Raw genomic sequence first — 23,691 nt, 5'->3', positions numbered from 1 at the left:
AGAACAGACATACAGACCAATGGAACTGAACAGAAAACCCAGAAATTGCCCCAAGCCATTATGCTCAATTAATATTGACAAAGGAGGCAAGAGCATACAATGGAGTCAAGGACAGTCTCTTCAATAAATGGTGTTGGGAAAATTGGACAGATACATGCAAAACAATGAAACCAGACCACCGACTTAAAACATACACAAAAATAAACTCAAAATGGATAAAGGACTTAAACGAAAGATGGTGAACCATAAAAATCTTAGAAGAAGTCATAGGCAACAAAATATCAGACATATGTCATAGTAATATCTTTACCGATACAGCTCCTAGGGCAATTGAAACTAAGGAGAAAATAAACAAATGGGACTACATCAAAATAAAAAGCTTCTGCACAGAGAAAGAAACCATCAACAAAACAACAAGAAAGCCCACTGCAGGGGAGAACATATTTTCCAATGTTATCTTCCATAAAGATTTAATCTCCAAAATTTATAGGCAACTCATACAATTTAACAAAAGGAAGATAAACAATCCAATAAAAAAAAAATGGGCAAAGGACCTAAATAGACTCTTTAGAAAGCATACATACAGAAGGGCAAGAGACATATGAAAACATGCTCAGTCACTAATCATCTGAGAGATGCAAATCAAAAGTGACAAATTCATATCGTTAATCTGATGCAGCTACTGGAATAGTATGATAGACCCTCTGTAATTTATTCAAACTGTATATAATATACATGCCAAGATTTTTTTTTATTGTAGTAAATTAATTATTGGGCTTGAATGAATTGAGTGAACATATGAAGGAGAGACGCTTTGGAAGAAGAGAAAGTTGTGAATTCCTAAGCAAGACTTTCTAGACTTGGGGAGTTCTGGTCAAGTTGGTAGCATGAGTGAATGAGGTACTTGGAAACTCCCACAATCACGTCAAAATTATAACTAAACTACAGAACAAGAGTCATTCAGTACCACCTGAAATCTAGTAAACAGAAGTCCTAAACTAAGGACATAAAGAAGCAGCCACATTGAGACTGGTAGACATGGAAAGGGCTGATCCCACACACATGTCTGGTAGTAAAAAATTGGTAGGGATATCGAGGCTATCGAGGTTCCCCTCGGAGGAGCCAGGTGTCCCAGCTCCACACCAGAACCCCCAGTCCAGGATTTCAGTGCTGGAAAGAGAAATCCCTATAACATATGACTGTAAAAACTAGCCTGGATGGTGACTGCATGAGATGGAGAGCTTCTGGAGCCCCAGGCACTCCTCTTAAAGGGCCTGAGCACAGACTTACTTGGACTCACTCTATCTGAGCTGTAGCACCACTGGGGCAGCAGCTTGAAAGGCATCAGAACATATGGGGAGGAACAGAGTTATCTGGCTTCAGGCCCAGGGCTGGAGGGGCAGTTTTCTGCCAGGCAAATATGCTGGCAGTGGCCATTGTTCTTTTGCCAAGCCCTCCCCCCACAGAACTGACAGGTGCTATATCTGTCTCTCCATCAATCTCGCTAACACTGTGTGCCACCCTGGTGATGCCCTTAAACCCACTGCATTCAATTTGTAGGCTCACCTAAGGTTTTTCCAGTGGCTTTTTCATACAAGTGGCCTCTCTTGGCTCATGCTTCCAACTTAACTAAAGTTTCTTAAACAAGCATCATTTGACCTCTGCATATCCCATATCCCTTGCTAAGTGGACCTAGCCCTGGCATTAGTGCAGCCAGCCTTGGTTCACAGATTGGCCTCTCTCAGGCTTATCCAAGCCCAGCACAAGTAGCGGCCATAGCTCATGCCTGGTGTTCCCTGGCAGGACACAAGTGATAGTTTGCACTGAGACAGGAGGTCTCAGAATAAGTGTACTGATTGGATAGCTTTAGACCATGCCAGATTGCAACCCAACCACTTCCATGAGTGACATACTCAAGGGTTGGACTCAGAGGGCACAAAAGCCCCACTGAAGCAAGTCTGCTCTATAGGGTTGGCTTCTGCACAGCAGATCCTCCATAGTGGTCATGACCAGCCCTATCAGCCAAATGGCCTAGGAGTCAATTCCAGTGATGTGCCATCAACATTCAAAGCTGAACTAAAACAGGAGGGTGCACAAAGACCACACAGGGGGCACACCTGGTACACCTGGCTCAGGTGGCTTTAGAGGCTATGCCACTGGGCCCTATAGGACACCTCCTGTATGAGGGCATTCTTCCAACCTGGGAGTCGTAGCAGCTCTACGTAATACGTAGAAACAAACACCAGGAAGCAGTCAAAATACAACAACAACAACAAAAAACAGGTCCCAAAGGAAAGAACTGGAGAAATTTCCAGGAAAGGAACTTAATGGAATGGAGGTATGCAAACTACCCAGATACAGAATTCAAAACAATGGTTGTAAGGATGCTCAAGGAACTCAGTATAGCATTAAAAAGGACATGGAAACTCTAACAAAGGGTGTTATAAATGAAGACTACACTAACTGAAATGAAGAATACATTACAGGGGATCAACAGTAGAGTAGGTGAAGCAGAGGATTAAATCAGCAATTGGAAGATACGTAAGCAGCAAACACCCAATCAGAACAGCAAAAAGAATAAAGATTCCAAAAAAAAAAAAAAAATGAGGATAGTTATAAGGAGCCTCTGGTATGACTTCAAGAGTATCATGGCGGTTCCAGAAGGAGGAGAGAGAGGAAGGAGAGAGAGAGCAATAATTGAAAACCTAGGTGAGGGCTCTGGCCAGGTAGCTCAATTGGTTAAAGTGTCATCCCAGTATGCTAAGGTTGTATGTTTGATCTCTGGTCAGGGAACATACAAGGAGCAACCAATGAATGCATAAATAACCAGAACAACAAATTAATCTCTTTCTTTCCCTCTCCCCTCTTCCTCTCTCTCCCTCTAAAATCAATCAAAACACTTAAAAAATTATTTAAAGACAATTATATGGAAAAATAAGGATGTAACCTGATGAAGGCAATACACATACAAGTTCAGGAAGCACAGAGAGTCCCAAACAAGATGACTCCAAAGAAGCCCACATTAAGACACATCATAATTAAAATGCAAAACCTTAAGGACAAAGTGAGAATCTTGAAGGCATCAAAGTAAACCAGTTAGTTACCTATAAGGGAGTTCCCATAAGGCTGTCAGCTGATTCTCAACAGAAACTTTGCGGGCCATAAGGTATTGGCATGAAGTATTCAAAATGATTCAAAGCAAGGACCTACAATCAAGATTACTCAGCAAAGCTATCATTTAGGATTGAAGGCAAATAAAGCATTTCCCAGACAAGAAAAAAGGTAAAGGAGTTTATTACCACCAAACCAATATTAAAAGAAATGTTAAAGGATCTTTAAGAAGAAGAGAAAAGAAGATGCCATCTTTCATTTATCCTTTCATCCATCAGTGAACACTAGGTTGCTTCCACTTTTTGACTATTGTGAATAATACTGCTATGGACTTGGTATACTAATATCTGTTTGAGACCCTGCTTTCACTTCATTGGTTATATACCCAGAAGTAGAATTGCTGTGTCATATAGTAATTCTGTTTTTATTTTTTTTTATTTTTTAAAGAACTACCATACTGTTTTCCTTAACGGTTGTACTGTCCTATATTCCCACCAACAACACACAAGCGTTCTAATTTATCCACTTTACCAACCCTTATATTTTCTATTTGTTTGTTTGGGTTTTCTGGAGGTTTTTAATAGTAGCCATCCTAAAGAGTGTGAGATGATATGGTCTTGGCATTTTTTAATTGGAATTCACATATTGTCTTTAGTAATGATTTTGATGCAACTCATCTATAGAGTAAAGAAAAATAAAAGGTATTTATGTTTTATTATTATGGTATTTTGGTATATTGTGATGTAAACTGTATAAAACCATGGTGCTTATTTAGTACAACAAATTCTTTTCACTATCATTGTGAAGATGATAAAGTACAAATAGGCCCATAGTAATTTTGTAACAATAGTATTTTAATCAATTCATCTTCCTTATTTTGTATTGTGTTACTTGTTTTATATTGCTACTGCTCTTGTTGTACCTCATCTAAAGGATTTCTTTTGAGTAAAAAAAAATAAAAATCTGTTTTAATTAGAAGATGCCAGATTGGAAGTGCAGCACACTAATTAAAAAACAGCAATCTTCTAGTTTAAATGTACTTTGATATTATAGATCATTAATGGTTGATAATGGTCTTTCATCTTTAAGAAGAAAGATAAAATTGGACAAAATAGTTACATATGTTTGTAAATTTCTTAGGCATCAAAGTGTTATTTACCTTTATGTACTTTACAAATTTTCATCTTTGGTGGAAACTGTTCTTTGCATGGTTCTGAAACACAGCCTTATCTGCTTTAGTATACCTCACCTTACAATCTGATTGAATGATATTTTGGTTCCTTGGATCATGTCATTAAATATGAAGGAAGACAGGATTCTAGGCTGGAAAGCAATCATATCTAAATATAGCCTGTACTTATCTGCTGGTGTTAAGACAGGTTGCTATGGTGAATTGAATTTCTTAAAAATGTCAATCAGCAGAGGATAAACACTGGTTTTTGAAGTGGTTATTTTCCATATAGCTGTACATTCTCATACTGCATTTCCAGGTAGATGAATTTAAATTTTTAATTGTCTATTTATTAAATTTCAATTTAGACTATCTTTGAGAACTTTAATATTTATTGAACAAATTGAAGAGTTTTTATATTGTTATCTTTTGGTACTCTATAAATAAATTTTATTTGATGTGGAAAAATACATTTTTCCAATGACAGCATTTTAAACATTACTGATCATTCACTTTACGTTGCCACCAAGTGTTTGCTAAATCTAAGCCAAGCTACCAAAGCTGCCTTGTTTATAATAATATATCTGAGTTTTTATCATTTTTAATCAGACTCCTTTTTAGCTTATATATTTTTGGTCTGTAGAGTGTATATTGGGATAATACAGCTTAACCTGGACTGGTGCTATGGTGTTGTTGTATGGTCTATGTCGGAACTACAAATCCAAAAACTTTAAATTTCACTTTGGTTTTGGAAGACTTTCCTCATTTCCATCATTCCAAACATTCCTGAGAATATATGTATAATTCAAGAGTAGAATTAGAGAGTTTGTGCAACTGCCATTATCTTCTCTGGTCTTTTTTGGCTTTAGTTTCTCTTACTGCATTCAGGTTTTCTCTATGAAACCAGGATAATGGCTGCCAACTTACTCGAATTTCCTTCCTTCTAGCTCCATGGTCTCTCTTTAATTCCAGCTCTAAAATGTAAAATCCCTTGGAAGAGTTATAATTTTGTTAATTTGGTCATGTACTCAATTACTGTGGGCAGGGTATAGGATATATTAATTGACTAGTCATAGGACAAATGCCTGAGGCCAAATAAATGAGGGAGGAGGTAGTCCCAGAAAAAAATAGTGGTAAAACCAAGAGATGTGTGCTATACTAATTTTCACTTGTTAATTTAAGGAAGAACTAATACATTCTCAAGAAGTGATATTACTTTAACACAAAACATTTTGCTGTCTGGGTATAGTATCTCATTTAGATAGGTATTGGTAGTATCTACACTAATAAAAGAGAAACATGGTAATTGGCGTACGACCACTACCCTTTTCATTGGCTAATCAGCGAGATATGCAAATTAACTGTCAGCCAAGATGGTGGCCGGCAGCCAGGCAGCTTGAAACTAACATGAGGCTTGCTTGCCTCAGTGACAGAGGATCGTTGGAGGAAACAAACGTTCCCTGCCTGCGGCTGCAGGCCTCTGAGTGGGCAGTTTAAGAAACATTGTAACAAATACCGCCGGACTTCAGCCAGCAGATTTGCAACATTGTAAGCAAAGGCCAGAAACCTACTTTCAGCCATGGAGGCCTAAGAGCTGGAGCCAAGCCAAAACCGGTTTGGCTCAGTGGATGGAGCGTCGGCTTGCGGACTGAGGGGTCCCGGGTTCGATTCTGGTCGGGGGCATGTGCCTGGGTTGCGGGCACATCCCCAGTGGGAGTGTGCAGGAGGCAGCTGATTGATGTTTCTCTCTCATCGATGTTTCTAACTCTCTGTCTCTCTCCCTTCCTCTCTGTAAAAAATCAATAAAACATATATTTAAAAAAAAAAAAAAAAGAGCTGGAGCCAAGCCTCAAGGTAAAGCTGGCCCAAAATAAAAAAGAAAAAAAAAGAAAAAAAGGAGTGGTTGGGAACTTCAGTCACTCCCAGCCTGAAAACAGCCCTCAGCCCCTCACCCAGACTGGCCAGGCACCCCAGTGGGGACCCCCATCCTGATCCAGGACATCCTTCAGGGCAAACCAGCCGGCCCCACCCATGCACCAGGCCTCTACCCTATATAGTAAAAGGGTAATATGCCTCCCGGCACCGGGATCAGCGTGACAGGGGGCAGCGCCCAAACCCCCTGATCGCCCTGTGGCTCTGTGTGTGACAGGGGGCAGGGCCCCAACCCCCTGAGCAACCCTGCTCTGTGCCTGATAGGGGGGAGCTCCCCAACCCCTCACCCCCCACGGGCCCTGCTCTGTGTGTGATGGGGTAGAGCCATAACCTCCCCATCAGTCCTGCCCTGAGTGTGAGAGTGGCGGCGCCCCAACCCCCTGATCGGCCCTGCTCTGTGGGTGATAGAGGGCGGTGCCCCAACCCCCTGATGGACCCTGCTCTGTGTGTGACGGGGGCAGCGCCCCAACCCCCTGATTGGCCCTGCTCTGTGCGTGACAGGGGGTGGTGCCGCAACCTCCCCATCGACCCTGCCTTAAGTGTGACAGGGGACGGTGCCCCAACCCCCCAATTGGCCCTACCCTGAGCGTGACTGAGGGTGGCATCACAACCTCCCAATCTGCCCTGCTCTGTGCATGACGGTGCGGCGCCCCAACTCCCCAATCGGCCCTGCTCTGAGCCCGACCAGGGGCTGCATCTAGGGATTGGGCCTGCCCTCTGCCACCCGGGAGCAGGCCTAAGCCAGCAGGTCGTTATCTCCCAAGGGGTCCCAGACTGGGAGAGGGCACAGGCCAGGCTGAGGGACCCCCCCCCACCCCCCGAGTGCACAAATTTTTGTGCACCGGGCCTCTAGTCTATAATAATTTTAAAGGACTACATAGTTTAATTAATTGATAGTAGTTATTTACTTGCTAATGGTAATACATATACATAAATGTGAAACAAATCACTTTAATTCATTGATTTCAACTGGCTAGACAACAGGTGGAATAAAAAGATTATTACTGTTTTTCCATATTTCTTTCTTAAAAAGAGGATCTTCACCACTATAAATCAAAAAGGGAAAAGGAGTCAAAGATTCTCATTTACCATTCCATTATAATACTTTAACCGGGAATATTATTATAGGTCATATAAAAGTTTAATGGGAACACAGATGAATTATTTCAAGAAGAGGTGATCCTTGAAATGAAATGATCCTTTTTGTTTAAAAAAATTGAGGGAGGGGAGAGAGAGAGAGGAAGAGAGGGAGGAATGGAGAGAGAGAGAGAGAGAGAGAGAGAGAGAGAGAGAGAGAGAGAGAGAGAGATATTAAGAGGAAAATGGAAACTCCATGAGTATATTATATAGTTTAGAAACCCAGTTTAGCTGAAGATGAATAAGGACCTAAAGGTTAAAACCAATGATTAAAACAAAATTTTGATCGCTGTGTGTTTCATTAATCTAGAACACATCAACACATCTGACATTGATGCTCAGAGTAAACAAATGAATGATTGCATTGTGTACATATATTAGTTTTTTTCTTTTAAATCTTTATTGTTGAGAGTATTACAGATGTTTCCCTTTTGCCTTTATCCCCTTCTACCCAGTTCCCACCCCTCCCCAGGCCTTCACCATCCTATTGTCTGTGTCCATAAGAAATGCATATAAGATCTTTGGTTAAATCTCTTCCCGGCCCCGCCCCCCCATCCCACTTCCCTCTGAGATTTGTCAGTGTGATCCATGTTTCCATGCCTCTGATTCTATTTTATTCACGTTTATTTTGTTCATTAGATTTCTTGTGTGTTTTTTAAATTCAATCATTGATAGATATGTATTTATTTTCACTTTATTATTTATATTTTTTATCTATTTCTTCTTCCTCTTCCTCCTCTGCTGGTATGTGTTTCTTGGAATCTGCAAGGGATTTCAGGAATCTGGAGAAGGGGCTGCGGCGTAAATCCTTAAAGAGTCCAGAGACAAAACATAATTTTGGAAGGCATTTTGGGGAGCGAGAGAAGACTTAGCTAAAGGAACTGAGTTCTCTGAATTTCTGGACCCCTTGCTTTTTATTAACACAAATTGTCCTAAAGCAAGGTAGATATATATATCAAAGGTCAAGGTTTAGTATACAGAATCCATTGTCAGATTGGAACTGCCTATGGCTGTTCAAGTATTTGGCCAGCAGGAGGCAATAACATGTAGATTGAAATGCCCTCAGCTGTCTGGCAGCAAGCAATCATCTAAACAAATCTTTAGGTGTGCGGAAATGCCCTCAGCCATTCCAGATGATTCAGCCCTGCTGACATGCTGGAATTAGCTTCCGGCACTCCTCTTCTTCCTCCACTTCCTCTTCTTAAAGAATACCCTTCAACATTTCTTATAATACTGGTTTGGTGGTGATGAGCTCCTTTAGCTTTTTGCCTGTGAAGCTCTTTATCTGACTTTCAATTCTGAATGATAGCTTTGCTGGGTAGAGTAATCTTGGTTGTAGGTCCTTGTTATTAATCACTTTGAGTATTTCTTGCCACTCCCTTCAGGCCTGTAAAGTTTCTATTGAGAAATCAGCTAACAGTTATATGGGTGCTTCCTTGTAGGTAGGTAACTGCTTTTCTCTTGGTGCTTTTATGATTCTCTCTTTGCCCTTGGCATTTTTATTACTGTATTTTTCTGTGTATAAGAACGCTATTTTTTTTCTAAAATTGTTAGACTGAAAATTGAGGGGCGTCTTATACACAGAAGTCCCCTGAGGAGGGAGCTGTGTGGGTGCATAGCTGCCCATACCTTGTCAAACAGGCTTCCTCCAATCACAAGCTTTATTTTTATTGGCATCAGCTGATGCCATAATTGGAGGTGGGGGTAGAGGTGGAGATGCAACAGGGACTGGAGAGTTCTGAGCCCATAAAGATATAAAAAAGTAAAAAGATAAATACTGGTAAGTGAGCCCTAACCGGTTTGCCTCAGTGGATAGATCGTCAGCCTGTGGACTCAAGGATCTCAGGTTCGATTCCGGTCAAGGGCATGTACCTTGGTTGCCGGCACATCCCCAGTGGGTTGTGTGCAGGAGGCAGCTGATCGATGTTTCTCTCTCATCAATGTTTCTAACTCTCTATTCCTCTCCCTTCCTCTCTGTAAAAAATCAATAAGATATATATTTTTAAAAAATACTGGTAAGTGATTGTCTTACTCTGCAAAATTCAAAGTGAATGTAATCAGCTATGCAAAAGAGTATTGAAATAGAGCGGCAGAGAGTTACTTTGGACTGCCTCTCACTGAGTGTATGATCAGACAGTGGAGAAAATAGGAAGAAAAATCCCTTAAGATGCCAAAAAAGAAGAAGGCATTAAGAGCAAAACCAGCAAAATGTTTAAAATATTGATTTCTTAATTTTGGGTTGGAAAAGTGGGGGATGTCTTATACATGGGGGTGTCTTATACACGGAAAAATATGGTATGATGTGTCTTGATGTGGGCCTCTTTGGGTCCCATTTGTTTGGTATTCTCTGTGCATCCTGGACTTGAAGGCTATTTCTTTCACCAGGTAGGGGAAGTTTTCTGTCATTATTTCTTGAAATAGGTTTTCAACATCTTTCTTTCTCCCTTCTCCTTGTAGCACTCCCATAATGCGAATGTTGATACTCTGGAAGTTGTCCCAGAGGCTCCTTCCACTATCTTCATTTTTTGGATTCTTTTTGCTCTTCTGATTGGGTGATTTTTCTTCCTTATATTCCAAATTGTTGATTTAATTCTCAGAATTTTCTACTCTACTGTTGAATCCCTGTAAATTATTCTTTATTTCAGTTAGTGTATGCTTAATTTCTGACTGGTCCTTTTTATCACTAAGATCCTCGAAAGTCTCATTAAGTCCCTGGCCGCTCTCATTAATTCCTTTGAAGCTTTCATTAAATCCCTTGAAACTCTCATTAAGATCCTTGGTAACCTTATAACCATTGTTTTGAACTCTGTATCCATTTTTTGCTTGCTTCCATTTCTTTAATTTGTAACATGTTTCTTTGTTTCTTCATGTTGGCTACTTCCCTGTGTTTCTTTTTATGTATTAGGTAGAACTATTATGTCTCTTGGAATTGGTAGAGTGGCCTTCTGTATTAGGTGTCTTGTAGGGCCCAGTGGGTCAGTCTCCCCAGTCATCTTAGCTGGGTACTCTAGGTGTGTCCCTGTGTGGACTGTGTGCACAGTCTTGTAGTTGAGCTTTGATTGCTGTTGGCATCACTGGGAAGAATTGACCTCTAGGCCAATTGGCTGCGAGAACCAGCTATGTCTACAATGAAAGAGCTTCTGTGCAAGAGAAATCCCTATTGAGTAGGACTTGCTTCAGTGGGGCTTTGGTGCTCACTGAGTCTGCCCCTTGAGTGTGTCACTTGTGGATGTGTAGAGTTGTAATGTGGTATGGTGTGAAGCTGTCCAGTGGGTGCACTGGCGTGGAGTCCTCCTAGGAGGTGCATAGTCAGCCACTGCCTGAATCCACCTGACAGGAGCTACAGAGTGATTTGTAGATGGCTGATACTTGTATTGGGCTAGGAAGTGCCCAGGTGAGACCCAGTTGTGAATCAAGGCAGGTGGTGCTGTTGCTGGATATTGAGCCTTTTATTGATAGGTTTGGGACAACTGACTCCAGCTGCTGCTTGTTTAAGAGATTTTAGCAAAGACTGAGGCCTGAGCCAGGACTTGCAATTTATATGGAAAAACAGCTGCAAACAGCTTAGGTGGGATTGCATATTGGATGGGGCGGGGTCTCAGTGAATCATTAGGGTGGAATGAACAGTGTGCTGTAGGCTGATGGAGGATCAGATGGAGGTCCCAGTACAGGAACAGTGACCCTTGCAAGCACTCCTGTCTGAGAGAAAACCACCTCCAAGTTCCTGCCCTGATACCAAACAGTCCAGTTCCTCCCCATATGACCCTGGATTCCCCCGAAGCCACAGCCTGACACTGGACCTCAGAGGGAGCAAGACCGTGTAAGTTCATGTGCAGAGCCTTTAAGAGAAATACCTGGGACTCCAGCAGCCTCTGTGGGAGTCAGTCACAATTCCTGCTTGTTTTTGCAGCCCAAAGTTATGGGGACTTCTCTTCCCAACTCTGGAACACTGGTTTCGGGGTCTGGTGTGGGGCTGTTTCTCATGGGAGGCCTTGGAGATATCCCTCCCGATTAAATAAATGCCACACGTGGGTGTCAGACCACCCCATTTTGCGCTTCCACCCCTCCTGTCAGCCTCAATGTGCTTTCATCTTTATTTCTCTAGTTCTAGGACTTCCATTCAGCCAGATTTCAGGGGATTCTTAATGATGGTTTCTCTGTATTTTAGTTGTAATTTTGATGTGATTTTGAGAAGCGGTGAATACAGGCGTTTACCTACACCACCATCTTGGTTCTTTACTTATATTAGTTTTAGACTGCTGTGCAGCAAATCACCACAAACTTACTGGCGTAAAGCAACACATGTTTATTATCTTACAATTTCCATGAGTCATGATTTTTGGCACAGTTTAACTGTCTCTTCTGCTCAGAGTCACCCAATATTACAATGAAGCTATTGGCTGGGTAGCATTTTTATCTGAAGACTTGACTGGGGAAATATTGCTCCAAACAAATTCAAATTGTTTGCAGAATTCTTGTGGTTGTATGACTGAATATCCACGCCCCCTTTTTTTAACTGCATTATGGTGTTGGCTAGTTTCCATCCAAAGCTTCCATCACCTTTGCCATATAATGCTACCTAATCATAAGAATAACCTTTTGGTTAGAAACAAGTCACATGTTCCAACCATATTCAAGGGGATTACACTAAAATGTAAATACCATTATGTGGGGATTGTTGGGGATCACTTTAGGGTTTGATAGCCTCAATACTTTTGAAATTTTCTTTCCTATAAGGGAGTCATATTCAACTAGTTTAATACTGTCAATTTGGAGATGTAAAAACTAAAGTTCAACTAAGTTGTGATTTATCTAGGGCCACCAGACAACCGGACATTTGTGCTCTTCCCACTTCCACTTGCTTGGTTTTGGTGTCACATTTATTGGTTTAAAATTTTTTTCCCCAGTTTTATTGGGATGTAATTGACATAAAGCATTATACAAGTTTAAGGTGTACAGCATAAAGAATTCACATGTGGTTTTAATTTCTGTTACTAAGTTTATTAAAAATACTAGAGGTCTGGTGCATGAAATTTGTGCAAGGGTAGGGTCCCTAGGCCTGGCCAGTGATCAGGGCCAATGGGGGTCTTCTGGCTGCCGGCCAGGGCCTCCCTTCATTCCGCACAACTCCCTGGTGGTCAGCGCACATCATAGCAAGCAGTCAAACTCCTGGTCAGTCGAACTCCTCCCAAGGGGACAATTTGCATATTAGCCTTTTATTATATAGGATGTTGAGTATATCTTCGTTTTGGCCACCTACGCACTGACATTAAAATGTTTGAAAATATATATTTTTTTGTATGGCCTATAGGTGTTTGGTTTTTGATTATTTGTTATCTCACTATATTTATGTTAGGTGTAGGTGAAGTAGAATTCTTGTTCCCTTTGGTTTTGTTTTATTTTGGCATCTGAGTGAGACCAAAAGTGAGACTCAACACCTGCAAGAAGAAAAGCCTCAATTGAGTCCTCTATATAAACTCCTCTATGGGATTTTTAGTAGAGGATTGCTAACTGTGTGTTAGGAAAACAATCAAACAGGTAAAGAAGTTTGCTAAGTATACTCCCCTAATGAGCTTTTTAAGGAACACCTGTGTATGACTCATCCCAAATTAGGAAGAAATAACAACTGAAAAGCTAGGGGAACACCACCATTTGTTTCTTTTCTAGATGTTTTGAGGGTTTAAAAATTTTCAAATATTATTTTTTGAGAGATTATGGAGAATTAAATAACCTCTACCCAGATGGAAAAATCTCCATAGTATTAGAATATTAGGCAACAGTTTCAAGGAAGCCAGCCCTTTCTACTTCTTTCCGCTCCTACCTAAACAGTGTAGTAAATGATAATTACCCTAATTTTTTGTGCTCTGAGATAAATGCAAATTAAGTTTGGAAGGAAGCCTAATTTTAAAATTTAGGATAATCCATTTAAGAAGGAAGGCTGTTTGAACTTGGATTTTTTTTTTCCTCCTGGAGCCTTCTGTGGTCTAACATGTGCTCCTTCTATGTGTTAGATTAGCATCTATCATGCATTTTACCTAAATTATATTATCATTATATGAGCACTGACTGTATTTGTCAATGGAATATAACCTCCTTAAGGGTAGAAACTATGTTCATTTGTAATGTTGTGTCACTAACACTCGATATAGTATTTTATACTTAGTAGTCCTTCCAGAATTATTCCTAAAGTAGATGAATGAAGGAATGAATGTATGATTTAATGACTAAATGAATGTATGGGTAATGAATAGACTAAGAGAGTAACAAACCCAATGTATAATGAACATACCTTGGCAAAACCTGCCTTTTCCTTACTCTTCACACCATTCTAATTCTAACATTCAGCCTTTGTTGGTGTTCCATACAAAAATTTACTCTCAGGTGACCTGATTACCTTATTTATGATTTACTCTCAGGTGACCTGATGGCCTTTGATCAACACAGATTCCTTTGTTCTTTAGCATCTTTGTGTGTATGAGATGAGAGACCTAACTCCAGAAGCAAAAGGAAATGATGACCTCACTAATCCCCATTGCTTTTATTTATTGGTATTTACTGCTCAGAATACTGAGAATAGGTATAACCAAGAATGAATTTTATATTTTCATAATGGAATCAAGGAAGATCCCTGAAAGCATTTTCAAAGTGTATTTTCTTACAAGTTCATGTTGAGAAAAACTTTTATAGCATAATTTTGGTAGAGGACAAACACATTTTGAATAAATCAGTCCTAAATTAACTTATTTCTATGCAAGGCAATAATTTAAAAAGTTAAGAAGATATTTTTTATTTATTTATTTATTTATTTATTTATTTATTTTTTAAATATATTTTATTGATTTTTTTACAGAGAGGAAGGGAGAGAGATAGAGAGTTAGAAACATCGATGAGAGAGAAACATCGATCAGCTGCCTCCTGTACATCCCCTACTGGGGATATGCCTGCAACCCAGGTACATGCCCCTGACCGGAATCGAACCCGGGACCCCTCAGTCCGCAGGCCGACGCTCTATCCACTGAGCCAAACTGGTTCGGCGATATTTTTTATTTATTTTTAAAGTTCTATTTTATTGCTCCCTTTTTTATGAATCACCAAGAACATGGTCAGACTGGAAAAATATATGAGTTGCAGGTTATGGGATGAGGTGACATTTGTATTCTGGTCAGAATTTCATTTAGCCACCTGGCATTGAGTGTAAATTCTTAGTTTACTTAGATTGGAATCAGCATAATATTAAGTCTTGACCTTTTTAAAGCATAAATAGATGAAATGAAATTAGGATACTTAATTTAAAACATTATCTTTTACTCTATCATTAAGCCATGAATTTAGGGGAAAAACTGCTAGCATATATATCTTAAAATATCCTATATAATAAAGAGGTAATATGCAAATTGACTATCACTCTGTCACAAGATGGCGGCACCCACAGTGGGGGTGGGGCTGGCTGCTCCTCGCGCCTGCCCCCGGAGTCCCCTCAGCCCTGCTGTGGGCCTTGGGTCCTCCTGCACTCCCCACTGACTGACAGCTCACACAGGCTCCTCCGATGAGCTGCCCATCTCTCTCTTCCTCTCTCCCCCAAAGCTGAAGCCTGACTGTGGTGTCCAACAAATTGGAAGTTATAACTCATGTCGTTGAGAGTATCCTCCATTCCTCAGCCAGGGCCAGCCACTCCGTGTGCCTGCCACCCGAGTCCCCTCAGCGCTGCCAGGGGCCTTGGGTCCTCCTGCACCCCCACTGACTGAGGCTCAGGCAAGCTGCGGATGGTGGTGGCTACTGCCCAGGGCCGGCGGAGGTGCAGGCAAGCCTCAGATGGCGGCTGCCCAGGGCCGGCCCAACGTGCAGGCAAGCCTTGGATGGTGGCAGCCCAGCCACTCAAGGCCAGCCTGAGGCGCAAGCAAGTCTCAGATGGTGGCTGCCCAGCCACCCAGCTTCCCAGGGCTAGCCAGAGGCTCAGGTAACCAGGACCAGCCAAGGCTTGCACTGCTGGCAGTGGCAGCAATAGGGTGTGATAGGGGCATTGCCATCCCTTGATCGCCGGGTCACCTACCACCCCTGAGGGCTCCTGGACTGTGAGAGGGGGCAGGCTGGGCTGAGGCCCCCCCTCCAGTGCATGAATTTTCATGCACTGGGCCTCTGGTATATATACTGAGTGGCCAGATTATTATGACCACCCCATCAGTACTTCATTGGGCCACCTTTTGCCTTCAATACTGTGGCAGTTCTTCTTGGCATTGACTCCACGAGATGTTGAAAGGTGATGCAAGGAATCTGACATCATGCCTGAATAGCACTGTCCAGTTCTGTGATATTTGATGGTTGTGGAACCAGCTGCCTGATGGCTCTTTTAACTTTGTCCCACAAATGCTCAATTGTGAGATCTGGTGATTGTGGGGGCCACCTAAGCAAGTTAAAGTCTCCCTCATGTTCTTGAAACCACTCCTGCACAATACGAGCACCGTGGCATGGCGCATTGTCTTGTTGGAAGAAGCCATCTCCATTGGGATATGCCATCAACATGATAGGATGAACTTGGTCAGCAATGATACTTAGGTATTTATGCTATTCAGACGTTGTTCCACACGAATTAAAGGGCCCAAATCATGCCAAGAAAACATGCCCCAAACCATTACACTGCCCATGCTATCATGCTGTTTCTGCCAAATTCTCACTCTGCCATCTGCATGATGCAACTGGAAACATGATTCATCGGACCACATGACTTTTTTTCAAGGCTCGACTGTTTAATCCTGTGTTCCTGTGCGAATTGGAGACGTTTTATCTTGGTAACTGCAGACAGCAAAGGTGTTAGAAGAGGCCTTTGGTTTCCATATCCCATACAATGCATTGTATGGCTAATGGACCTACAAATGTCAGGTGGTCATAATAATCTGGCTATTCTGTGTGTGTGTGTGTGTGTGTGTGTGTGTGTATGTATGTATGTGTGTATATGTATATGTGTGTGTGTGTGTATACATACACACACACACACTCATATACTAGAGGCCCATTGCATGAAGAGATTCGTGCAATAGGCCTTCCTTCCCCTGGCTGCTGGCACCGGTTTTCCTTTAAAACCAGGGGCCCAGTCCTTTGGTCTGGCCGCAGCGGAGAAGCCAAGCCTCTTCAGTCTTTAGTCTTCAGTGTTCCCTCTGGCCGGAGCCTTTGCTCCATGCCTGCATATGCAAATTAACTGCCATCTTTGTTGGGTTAATTTGCATAGTCGCTCTGATTGGCTGGTGGGCATAGCGAAGTGACACCAATTTGCATGTTTCTCTTATTAGTGTAGATACATATATATATATATCCCACATTCAAAGGCTGTTAAATCACATTGTTTACCCATATCTTCAGAAAAACATCACTTCTACTGTCGTGGTAAACAACCTGCTTCCCGATTTATAATGGTCTGGCCCTCTAGCAACTTCAGCACAAAATTATAGCTAATTTGCCTACAAACATCAGGTGGTTATAATAATCTGGACACTCAGTGTGTGTGTGTGTGTGTGTGTGTGTGTGTGTGTGTGTGTGTGTGTGTGTGTGTGTGTATGTATTTTTCTTGATTTTAGAGGAAGGGAGAGGGAGGGAGTGATAGAAACATCAATGATGAGAGAGAATCGTTGATCGACTGCCTCCTGCATGCCCTCCAGTAGGGATTGAGTCCGCAACTCAGGAATGTGCCCTTGTCCGGAATTGAACCTGGGATCCTTCAGTCCGCAGGCCGACGCTCTATCCACTGAGCCAAACCGGCTAGGGATATATATCTTTAGTACCTAATGTGTGTCATTTAATATGGTAGGACCTAGAAAATAATGGTGAATAAATTATTACATGGTCCTTGTAATAATATTTGTGACTGTGTAATGAAATGGAATTCAGTTTACTCTTTTTTTGCTACCAGAAACCTCTGTAAAGGATTGTGGCTTGGGAAAGTGTCAGATATTGCTAAAAATATGTAATCTGAAGCGCAGTTGTCTATCCTGCTGAAGTATATTACATTCCAAATTTGGTCAATTATTATATACATTATTTATAACTGAAATTTAGTTATTTCATTGATTTATTCAGATCAATGATTTAGTCAAGATAATTCAATTTGAGAAAGACACCCAGAATAAGCTGTAGTTTATTAGTGTTTCCCTTAAAGTATAATAGCAAAAATGGCACACACTGTTTTAGAGTTGACCTGAATGTCACTGAGGAGATTGAGACTTGCTCAGTTTGTGTTTGGAATACTGCTTCTAATTCTTTGTGAATTTATTTTAACTTCTTTTGGGGAAGCAGGGGGTGAGTAGGGAACCTGATCAGATCTACTACCCTCCTTTCATATCTTTTGAAAATTTTTAAAGTTTTGTTTTTTATTGAGATATAAATCACATACATACAATTCACCCATTTAAAGTATGCACTTCATTGGCTTTTAGTGTATTCACAGAGTTGTATAATCATTACCACTATCAATTGTAGACTATTTTCATTGCCACAGAAAAACACCCTGAACCATTAACAGCTGCTCCTCATTTTCTCCCATTTTCCTTTTCCCAGTTAACCATGAATCTGTGCTTTTTGTCTATATAGTTGGATATTTTGCATAAATGAAATCATTAAAAATATATTCTTTTGTGACTGCTTTCACTCAGCATAGTACTGTGGTCGGCAAACTGCAGCTCGCGAGCCACATGCGGCTCTTTGGCCCCTTGAGTGTGGCTCTTCCTAAGCCTTAGGAGTACCCTAATTAAGTTAATAACAATGTACCTACCTATATAGTTTAAGTTTAAAAAATTTGGCTCTCAAAAGAATTTTCAATCGTTGTACTGTTGATATTTGACTCTGTTGACTAATGAGTTTGCCATAGTATTTTCAAAGTTCCTCCTTGTTGTAGAATATATTAGTATTTTGTTATTTTTTATTGCCAAATAGTATTCCATTGTATGGATATACCATAATTGTTTATCCATTCATCAGGTTAACAGGCATTTGGGTTTTCCCGCTTTTTGATATTATGAATTATGCTGCTGTTAGCATTCTTGTACAGTTATTAAAGGCCAGTATCTTTTATTTTCTCTTTCATATATAGCAAGGATTGGAATTGCTTGGTCATGTGGTAACTTAATATTTACCATTTTAAGGAAGGGACAAAATGTTCTCTGAAGTGGCTTTTTTTCACACAATTTTAAAAAATACATAACATAAAATGTACCATCTTAAATTTTTAGTGTGTATTTCAGTGATATTAAGTACGTTCATATTGTTGTGAAATTATCACCACCATCACCTCCAGGATATTTTCATCTTCCCCAGATGAAACTGTACCCATTAAACACTAAACTCCCATTCTACATAAACTCCCATTCTGTGCTCCCCTCCAATTCCCAGGAATTGCTCCTGGCAACCAGCATTCTACTTTCTGCCTGAATGAATTTGACTATTCCAGAAATCTCATATAAGAAGAATCATATACTATTTGTTCTTTTGTGAATAGCTTATTTCTCTTAGTGTATTGTCTTTAAAGTTCATCCAAGTTGTAGCTTATGTCAAATATTGCCGGGAGTCGGTCCATCCTTGCTGTTTCAAGGGATCTGGCATATATGGCATACGGTTCTTAATATGTTTGCTCACCTTCTTGGCGCTGTGTTTTAACCAAGGTCACCTCTCCGAGAAAGGTTGTTTCCCCAGGTTGGAATTTTTCCCTGAAGTCAGGGAGGGGATGAAACTCCTTAACTAAGTGCCAGGCGGGTAGTTAATCACTACAAACAATCATGCTTAAGCTACATAATCTTTACTCCCTGGAATGGAGATAAGAAACACCCTAACCTTTGTAATAGAGATTGATAGGATTGAATCAACTGGTATAAATACAGATGTAACAAGACAGCAAGAGACAGAACTCAGAACACAGAACTAAGAAGACAGGGCTTGGAAGACAGGACCAAGAGAGACAGAGCCTAGGCACAGAACCTACACAGAACGTTCTCTAGAGACAGAAGAACTTCGCTGGCGAGAGCATGTCGGAGGATCCTGGACAGGGACTGGCCTCGGAGCCTGGAGGCGGAGCCTGGCGAGAGAGCATGGCAAAAGATCCTGGACTGAACCTGACTGCGGAGATTGGCAGGAGAGCCTGACTAGAACCTGGTGACTGAACCTGACTGGAGAACCTGGACAGAACCTCTCTGGAGATCCTAAGCAGAACCTCTCTGGAGATCGAGACCAGAACTTGGCTGGAGATCCTGGCTAGGCTGCTGATCAACTGAACGCTGTCTCCGTGTCATTCCTTCTTCGCCGACTCCGTCCACACCTTTGGGGACCCCTGGACCTGCTGGGGTTGAACCCCGGCAAAATATTTCTCTCTTTTTAGGGCTAAATAATATTCCATTTTATGTGTATAGCACATTTCATTTATCAATCATCTGTTGATGTACCCTTGGGTTACTTCCACATTTACCTATTGTGAATGATGTTGCTATGAACATGAGTGTACAAATATCTCTTTGAGACCCTGCTTTCAATTCATATAGATATGTACTTAGAAGTTAAAATGCTGATCCTATAGTAATTCTAACATTTAAAATGTTGAGAAATTACCATACCGTTTTTCCACAGTGGCTCTCAGTTTGAAGAAATCCCTTTAGCATTTCTTATAAGTCAGTCTATTGGTGATGAACTCCTTCATTTTGCTTGTCTGGAAAACCCTTCATCTCTCCTTCAGTTCTGAATGTCAGTTTTGCTGGGTGGAGTATTCTTGGTTGGCAGATTTTTCTTTCTTTCTATACATTGAGTATATTGTTCCACTCCCTTCTGACCTGCAAAGTTTCTGCTTAAAAATCTGCTTACAGCCCAGCTGATGTGCCTCAGTGGTTGTGCATGCACCTATGAACCAGGAGGTCACGGTTTGATTCCCTGTCAGTGCACAGCCCAGGTTGTGGGCTCGGTCCCCAGGGTGGGGCATACATGTATACATTTTTATAATTATGTATGTATGTATGTATACGTATATGTACTTAATTTTCATTTGAGTAAAAGTTCACACTTCTTAATAAATGTACATTCTTCTCCATGTTTTTTTAATTTAACATTATATTTCAAAGATCTTTCAATGTCAGCATAATCAGAACTCTCTTTTTTTAATCCCCTCATTATTCAGAGTGGTTATATTGTATAAAGTCACCATGAACACTGAATAAACAAACACTGAATCATTGCTCCTAGGGGAAATACAGGGCTAGAAAATACAAACTAAGCTTCTGGTCAAAACATTTTCATCAACAAATAATAAATAAGCTTTTTTTTAACGTGTGTTTCTATTTAAAGACACCTTCCTTAACATATGTTGTTTCATTAACATTGAATTCAGAGACCTATCTTCCTTTAATAGCTGTTTTGCATTTTGCTCTATGGATATGCCATAATTCAATTAATTAGTCCTTTGTTGATGGTCATTGGGATTTGGTCCATCTTTGCTATTCAAATATTGATATAATAAAAATGCTAGTGCTCATGACATATTTTTCACATGTGCAAGTAGCTATTCTTAAAAATAGTTTGTCACTTAATATGTAATCAAAACATCTTTTGAAGTGTTAAGACCATAATTGAATTTTTTACCCAAATTTTTGTTTCGCTTGTAGTTCATCTCAGAAAGTTCATAATGTAGATTCTTGGAATGCAGCATTTTATATCATCTTAAGCCAGTTTTGCTCTGTTTACCATAATCTCCAGCAGTGTAATTTTGGACTCTGTCTCTGTCCAATTGGTTAGTGAACTGCAGTAAAGTAGTATCAGGCAGTTTATTGGTAAGCTAAATGTATAATTAATTTATCATTCCTAACAACTTCATGTTTGAGAGAGAAATGGGACATTAAAACAAAATTACATATGTTTTGAAATATTATTGACTAAGAAATTAGATTTATATTGGTGGACCCATAAAACCAGTTTAAAGAAAAAACTATTTTAAAAAATAAAACCGTGTCTTTAAAAATAACAAATACTAAGCATGTGCTTTAAAATGACAACTAAAATGTTTATTTATATTATCTTAAAATGATAAAAGGTCACAAAAACAGAATATTTATTTTACATATTTACATGCTTTAAGCAGTTTTTTTAGCCAAATTGACCTATAATAGTGGGTCATTGATATTTTATTAAAAATGTAATTTTGGGATAGCTTTACTTTAAATTTTTAAAATAAATTGCCTGTAATCTTCAAACAGTACTGAAATGTTTAAATATTTTAGCCTAAGTACTTTTACAGGTGGTGTCTTCTTTTTGCTCCATTCGGAATGCCTTTCTTTGACAAATATTTTTAGTTGATTAAATTCTTTAAATTAATTTCTGTCTGTAATTCTTTGGAATTTTTCACCCATAGTAAGGTGTAGCAAAATTGTAAGGCTTCTCAATTTTATTCGATTCTGTGCAAAATGAAAATATATTAATTTCATTTGAAAACAAGGTGGCCTGCAATGGTGTTTAATATCTAAAGTTTTGGAAATATTTTGAGAGGACATAATGCAGTAAGTGTAATATTACCTCATTATATATATCTGAAAATTCTGTTAGTATAATACCGCCTGCTTGTAGTTCACATGAATTGAACCACATTCTGAGGCAGTCATCAGCCTTTCCTTGGGCACTAATTTATACGAGAAAATAACTCCCTTTAAAAGAAATAAATATTTTACATGTTTAGTAATTTCAATATGTAACAAAACATGATAAGAAAATATAAATAGATTTAAATCTGTATCTGTAATTTACTGTGTTGGGGAGGAAAACTTTTCCTCTACACTCTTAATTTAATACTTGAGGACCTGTGAATTAAACTGACAAAGAGATTAGTGAGAGGAAAAACAGCTTTAAATTATATATGTATGTACTGTGTTCACAAAAAGTGTGACTCAACCTGGTGTGAATATTTATGGGCTTATCTACCATCTTAATAGGGAAAAGGGAGAGAAAGAAGAGAGGGAAAGCAAATGACTGAGAAGGGAAGGAGAAAGGTCATTTATGGGATAGCACATGACTTTCTGGAAAGATAAACTAACTGACCCTTAGGAGACTAGATGGGAGATAGGATTGTTTTGTGACAATGTCTGTTTTGGTGTGCTGCCTACTTTTCTGAGAAGATTATAGAGTTACTTTCTACTAGGGGATGTATTACAATAGAGGTTTTTTTTAGGCTCTTTTTAGAGGTTCCTATTCTAGGCAGAGACTTGATTTCCCATATAAAAGAAAGTAATGGGAAATTGTGTTGGAGGAAGGGACTTGAATGAAAAGGGAGGAAAATGTTTGAGCAGCAAAATCATGGTTAGAGTTGTCATTCATTATAAGGATGATTAATTGAAAACTGTTCATGAAATGGACTGGATCAGGAAAACATGAAGATTATTAACACATTGTTTGCGGGTAGTTTTAATCGCGCGCTAACAGGTGGTGCGGGCCATTTTTGCTAATTTTTTGCGCAAATGGCAACGTTCAGTAAAATTACGATAACTTTAGTTTACGTATTTATACTTTACCCGCATTCTATCGCTAGTCTATAAAAAATGTATTAATACGTGTCCCGCGCTCTACTACTTACAGTCAACATAAAACGTATAAATATGTTTCCTACATACAATGTGTTTTAATGCAATTGTATATACTAGTACTTTACATACTACTCCCATATTTCAAAAGTTAATTGATAACTTTATTTTAAGTTGTTAAAATACTAAAATTACTACACAAATACAAATATATACGGATAGATTCCAGTAGTCAATCATTTAATAAGTTGTTCCTCTTTATAAATCCTAGAACAGGGGTGGGCAACCTTTTTGTGAGTGTGTGCCAAAACCACCAAAATCTCTGACTCAAAATTCTTTTGCGTGCCAACCGTAATTTTTTGAGAACATGTTAGGCTTACTTGATATCTCTTAAGGTGTACATATGTGAAGAACCTTGAAGAAATAATAAAATTCATTCGAGCAACAAAAACATAGTATATGGTGATGAAAAATACATTTATTTTTTAATGTATACATGTACACTGACAGTCTGACAGAAAACTTTATGACTCTGTTTGATATTATCAGTGGGACTTTTGCTGCTGCATCACTGATGACAGAGATTTTACATCAGGTTTATATTTCGTGACCTTAAGAGATATGCACGAGCTACTACTTTCATCCGTCAGACTACTCCTATTACGAGACTTAACAAAATTCATCACTGAGAACAAGGATTCACAAGCGTATGTGGATGAAACCAAAACACTGGTTGGATCTAGGAAGGCAGGGAGAGTTAAGGCAGAGGCATAGAAATTGCTCTTCCCCTCTCTCATCAATCCGTGTCTATGG

At 39.7% G+C, this 23,691-nt stretch overlaps 1 protein-coding gene across 11 annotated transcripts in view; it reads left to right on the top strand.

Moving 5' to 3' along the window:
- Window positions 1-23,691, top strand: part of GPHN (gephyrin) — a 444,048-nt gene that overhangs the window by 93,600 nt on the left and 326,757 nt on the right. The gene's annotated exons all lie outside the window — the stretch shown is intronic.

This window comes from Myotis daubentonii, chromosome 1 (genome assembly GCF_963259705.1).
Source record: "Myotis daubentonii chromosome 1, mMyoDau2.1, whole genome shotgun sequence".
Lineage (NCBI taxonomy): Eukaryota > Metazoa > Chordata > Mammalia > Chiroptera > Vespertilionidae > Myotis > Myotis daubentonii.
The sequence above is the reverse complement of the archived record's forward strand: the minus strand, read 5'-3'. Positions and strand labels throughout refer to the sequence as shown.